General features: G+C 57.3%; 1 long non-coding RNA gene across 1 annotated transcript in view; it reads left to right on the top strand.

Annotated features, from left to right (window-relative positions):
- The first annotated feature begins 1,018 nt into the window (after positions 1-1,018).
- Positions 1,019-6,000, top strand: part of LOC129555674 (uncharacterized) — a 137,367-nt gene continuing 132,385 nt past the window's right edge. Inside the window, exon 1 of the long non-coding RNA XR_016038748.1 lies at positions 1,019-1,444. This is a non-coding gene — a long non-coding RNA (uncharacterized LOC129555674). The remainder of the gene's footprint in view (positions 1,445-6,000) is intronic.

The following is a 6,000-nucleotide window of genomic DNA, read 5'->3' as shown; positions in this document are numbered from 1 at the left end:
ACCAAAGGCAATGTTGGAGGAGGCTGGAGCGCTGGTCTGTACCCTGCACTCTGTGAGGTCCAAAAGCGCTCGGATTCCCCAAGGCCCCGCGGGGAGCATCCCAGGCCCAAAGTGCGCGCGGGCGGTGGGCCGCGGGGGCTGGGGCTGGGCGGGCGAGAAGGGAGCGGTGGCGCAGGATTCCGGCTTAGGGCTCTGCACTGTCTCAAGAGTCGGGGAGAATGATGGCACTCATAAGGTGTTGTTGGATACAGCCGCTCGCGGGGTTCCCCGGGCTGACCCACCCTTGAGAGCATCTAAGTGGGCACCCACTTCAGCTCACGTCCGCTGCCCCTCACACGGAAAGTCCTACCCAAACGGCACACGTTTGCACCCACACTCAGTATTACTAACACGCTTCCACACGCACACGCACCCACGCACACGTACTCTTGCGCTCACAAATATGCCCGTGTACATGGCAAGCGCGCACACACCACTGTACAAACCCACATACACTCAAAAAACAAAACATCTCCCTGTGCACTAAATCCTCACATTCAGGTACACATATAAACACATCCTTCCACGTCCTCTTCCATACCCCTTCCCCTCAGCCCCCCTACTCATGATCTGCGGTACCCTCAGTCCCAAATCATAATCAGCGCCCGCGCAACCCGGGTTGGACACAAACACGCGCGCACGCGCGCACTCCCCTCCCCGAGCCAGCTGGGGAGGCTTCGGCTCGGCGCCGGCTTCGGATTCCAGGTGTGGTGGCGGTTCCGCGCTCCGCGTTTTGCAATCCTCCGCGGTGTTGGAGGCGAGGCGAGGAAGGGAGCTGGAATAACAAAGGCAAGTTGGGGAGAGCGCAAGGGGGCGCAGCCCCGGCCGGGCCGTGGGGGGAGCCTCGCACGGCCGGGGCTGCGCTGGGTCTCGGGCGCCGGGCGCCGGAGCCGGGGAGCCGGGATGGGGGTCGAGGGGCGGGGCCTCTGCGTGACGTCAGAGAACAATGACACCGCCGCTGGGGGCGGTTGGGGGGGCCGGAGGCGGGCACCCGGAGACAGCGGAGGCGGGGGTCTCCCCGGGGGCCTGAGACTAGCGGAAGACTTACTGGCCCCGCTAGGGCCGCTGCCTGATTGACGAGGCCCGCTTGGGAGAGCGAACGTGCCACGCAGATTCGAGGATGGCCCCAGGCCTCCTGAGCAGGGATCAGCGCGGACCCGGGGCCAACGAGGGAGCAGGCCGGAGTACCATCCCCCCTCAACCCTCTTTTTAGAACATCCGTCAGAGGGCTTCTCTGACCTCGGCTTGAACTCCTTCAGGGCCGGCGAGATCATTCCTTCCACCACCGGAGGGAGAAGAGGCCAAATGAATTTGCCAGCCCTGAATTCATTCTCAAGGCTACAGCTATTCTGACAGCCAGCAAACTCAGCCTGGATTCCTGAGAGCTCAGAGGACTGCAGCTCAGGTCCACAGGGCTGGGGGTGGGAGGAGAAGGGAGAATGCTGGGAGCCTGCTTGATCTTCCCATGGGAAATTCTGCCTCCCTAAGCCATTAGGTACTCCTTTCTGGGCCTTAGTCTTTCCACTTGTCACATGGACTGTTATCAGGCAGCTACTTTGCTTCTGCTCTCACACAGGTGTCAGCTGAGCAGCCCTGGGGATGGTGGATGGTCTGAAAACCTTTGAGACCTCTAGGGACACCAGGGAGCACGGTCCTAGCACATTCCTGTGGGAGGGCACCCACAGCACCCACCCCTCATCATCACGGTGGCCTGAGTTCCTTAAGCTGGGAAATGAGAGTAAGCTGAGAAACCCCTGAAGGCCTGACCTGGTGCTGAAAGGTGCTGAAAAGGTGATTCACTTGATGAAAGGTGGCTGGAGCAACAGCTGCCTTCCTTCCACCACCCCTCCACCCTGCCCCCCAAAATCCATAGCATTGCAGCAGCCAGAAAGCCATCCCTACCACAGGTCCAAAACCTTAGGACAGAGTTTCTGGGTGTTTAAGAACCTGAAGGGCAAGAATCAAGCCCCAGCTGAGAACTCGGCCAGCTCCTATTGCTTTGCTGACCACCTCGGTCAGGGTGTTCAGTCAGTTCTCTAAACATTTTGTCCAAATCTCTTAGCGAGTGACAAGGTATAGCTACTTCTGAAAAGTGGGGAATGCAGGTGACCTGGGGGGTGACCACTCATGTTCAAAAGCCCTGTCCAGAAGAACTCCCCCTCCCACCTCCCTTGCCAGTTCCTTTTGCATCTGGAAACTAGGGAGTGATTGAAGAGGACAGAGGAGCCAAGCCCAGCACACAAAGCGGGCCCAGCTCTCTATAGCATGGAGCCAGGGGTAATCTCAGCTCTTCCCAGCTGGGCAAGCATGGCATTTGATGGCAGTAACTCTAAGAAATCTCAGCTCAGCCTTGAGTCTACCCTAGCCTCCTGAGGACCCTGGGCTCCAGTTCTTGAGACTCAGACACTTGCTGTCCCTATTCCAATTTTGAGGAATAATAAGGTATGTTGGATTCATATGGGCTCTTGGAAGATGCTGTGACTTGGTATGTGCCTACTGTGTGCTGGGTAGCATGCTGAGGGCCTCTGAGGCATGATTTCATTGATTCTCACATTGTCTTGAGTTAGGTGCTGTTAAACTGCACTGTGAGGGACTTGTCCAAAGTCAGCATGAGTTGAACTCAGGTCCTTATTAACAAAGTTTCCTGCTGGTCTCTCAGTCCCAGCTCTATATCCTCATTCCTAGACTCTCTGTGTGACCCTGGGCAAGTAGCTAGCCCTCTCTGGGCCTCTGTAAACCAAGAGCAGGGTTTCATGATGGTAATCAGGCCTCTTTGGGGACTGTGTGTTCTGAGCCCCCACCTTCATGGCCTTGGCCTCTGTGGGCCTGGAGGCCTGGGGTGAGGCAGAGAGGATGGTGCCTTCACTTCCCAGCCACTGGGAGCTGGAAGACGGATTCCACTCAGCCCATGCAGGGCCATAAATCACCTGACTTCACAGGCAGCTTCAGTGGCCAGCAGGACGGTGCAGGCTGCAGGAGGCTGGCCTGTGGGCACCAGTGTGGGGCCCAGCCCACACCCACCTTCAGAACAGACTTAAGTGCTATTAATTTCCTCACCCTCCACCCTCCAGGGAGCCCCCAGCAGGAAAAGAAGGTCATTCCCTAGGCCTGGGTAAGGGGAGCGGGGGGCCGAGAGGAAGGCAGTGGCTTAGGTCTTATGTAGGGTGTCCTGACTATGGCCCCCTCAAACAGGGGGCTCTCCGTGGGCTGGGGGCGGGCAGGGACCTGGCACCAGTGGGGGTGAATTCCTGCCTCTCCAGGATTGCCTCCTCTGTCTCCGTTCTTCACACCCCTGTCCCTAGAAGGGAGCCAGAGGGCTGAAGGCGCTGGAGGAGAGTCACAGTTATTGAGTGCTTACTGTTCAGGGAACACTTGGGAAATGGTCTCTCATTACATCCTCTCCACAAGCCAGAAGGTGTAATTTGCCTCTGAGGAAAGAGGCTCAGAGAGATTTAAGTGACCCGCCCAGGACCTCGCAGCTACTCAGTGGGTGAGGTCTGGGCTGGGCCTCTGGGTTGAGAATGGAGACTAGTCTTCATCTCCTCACCAGGCCCAGGCTATGGTGCAGACAGGTGGAGTAAAGACCTGCTCACCAGGCAGTCGTGGGGCCCTCTGGGGGTGGTGGAGTAATGGGGAAGACCTTTCGTCTTCACCCCTTGGTTGGATCCAGGAGACATTTGGTCCCTACCCAACTCTGTGCCTCTAAGGGTGGGTGGCGATCAGGTCTGGCCGAGAGCAGACATGCACAGAAGGCTCCTCTGGCTTGCCTCCTTTCTGTATTCCAATTAGATGGCCCGCTTCATTCTCTGAGGCCCTACCTTCCCAGCCTCCAGACCCTGAATCTCCCCGGCCCTTCCACAAGGCTTGTTATCTTCTCAGTTGCTGTCACGGTGTTCTGCCCCATGGTTCCAGTTCCCCCACCATCCACTTCTTCCCATCGGGGGCCTCAGAGAATAAGCTGAGAGTCTCCCTCAAGAGCTGGGACTTCCAGCCCAGCCCAACCCACGCACCTCAACCAGCTGCCCAACTTACTTGGTGGCTTGAGCATGTTGCAGACTCCGTGCCTCTGTTTCCCCATCTGCCATCAAGAGAGTGCGTGGCACACGGGGAACGTCCAGTGGTACTTTTGCCTTGGAGCGTCCTGCAATTCTGTAGGTCTTAGGCTTCCACTTTAGGGTCTGGCGGGGGCGGGTGGCTGCCTTGGGGAGTGCGCTCAGTGGCCCCCTTTTGGCCAGGTGGGGACAGGAGAATTTCTGTGTGTGGAGGGAGCTGTCCAGGACTGTGGATAGGTAACAGCCTTAACACCTCTTTCCACGGGGTGCCTCTCACCCTCAAACTTGCAGCAGCCCTTCTATGGGTGACCAAACTGAGCCTCAGATGGAGGCGGTGGTTTTCCCATTGCCACACAGCTGGAAAGTGTCAGAGCTGGGACAGGAACCAGGTCTCCCAATTCTTCACTTGTACCAGTGCTCCCAGAGTGGGTGATGGAGGAGCTCATGAGTCCTGCACTGTATGGGTACTCTGGGACAAGCGACCGGAGGAAGCTCAAACCTCCTATCTCCTTCCTGACAGCTCCAGTACCCTGAGGGGGTACTGGAGGGGCTAGGAAAAGATCTCAGAGTCTCAACATCTGCCCTGCTCACCTGGCTAGCAGTTGCCTGGCCTCTAATACCCCTTGCTCTGACCCTGTCTTATAGCCATGCTGAATTGTCTGCATTATACACACACTGTCCTCCTGCTCTGCCTGCCTCCTGGGATGCACCCCTCCCAGCCTTTCAGGCTACATCTACAGCCACCTGCTGGGAAGCTTCTTCAGATAACTCTGGCAGATCTGCTGTGTAGCTGGTCTCACCCCCAAGACTTCTGTGCCCACAGCATTGTCATTGTTATAGAAACGACTTGGTAAGTTGTTACTAGGTGTCAGGCACTGTGTATAAACTCCTCTAGTCCTCACGTGAACTGATTATTAGTATGCATGTCTCCATTCTACAGATGAGGAGACTGAGGCACAGCATTTCATTTGCCTGGTGTGACACTTCACTAGTCGGGGAGGTTATCTGGTGGGAACCCATGTCCCCTTCCTGGGGACTGCAGGCCGTAGGATGACTCACTGGTTTATCCTGGCACCCAATGTTGCTGCTGAAAACTGATGGGTGATCAAGTGTCTCAGGAGATGCAGGGGCACACAAGGATGAACCAGACCCAGCCCTCTGGGAGCTCACAGGCTATAAGGAAGGACTGTCTATACCAAATGCCTCTCTCATAGTGTGGGAGAAAGAAACTAATGGTCATCGTATGAGGCCTGGTAAGCAGGCTTTGTTGGAGGTCTTGGGGAGACCGTGGACCAGAGTGGAGCGTGGACCTGCCCAAGGTCACACGGCAAGTTTGAGGCAGCAGCCAGGTTGAGACCCTGGGCTGCCAGCCTGATGTGCCTTCTTGCATCTTGCAGCCAGCTGTAGGGTCCCTGTGTCTGTGCTTTTTCAAGGACACATGGTCCCAGACGCCTCCATGATGCTGAGCTGTTCAGTGAGTGGCTCTGGTCCTTCTTTCCCCTCTATTAGAATTTTTTAAAAAAGGAAGAAAGAAAGAAAGAAATCCAGGCATTGTTCCTGACTGCAGCTGGTGCCAACTAGAATCCCGCCGAACAGAAAGGAGCCAAGAGCGAGCCTGCCGCCCAGGGGCCAGGCTGCTGACACAGGGCCTTTCTCTTCTGCTTCCCACTGGGGGCCCAGGCTCATGCTCTGCGGGCACCCTCTCCACCTGCCTCCCTAGCCCCAGCGCTGAGCCTCCCACTGCCCTCATGCTCTTTGTGAAAATCTGATGCCACTTGGGAGGGCCGTAGGGGCACTGACGCCCCCTGCCTGCTTTCCTCATCCCCGCCAACCGCCCCCACCCCCTGCCCCACACAGCTTGGGGTGAGCCTGGCCCCTCTCCCTGCCAGCCCGGTCCCCCACCCTACTA

The sequence above is a fragment of the Moschus berezovskii genome, chromosome 12 (genome assembly GCF_049115385.1).
Source record: "Moschus berezovskii isolate FMDL1 chromosome 12, NW_MosBer_1.0, whole genome shotgun sequence".
NCBI lineage: Eukaryota > Metazoa > Chordata > Mammalia > Artiodactyla > Moschidae > Moschus > Moschus berezovskii.
This window is presented reverse-complemented; position numbering and strand designations above follow the sequence as displayed.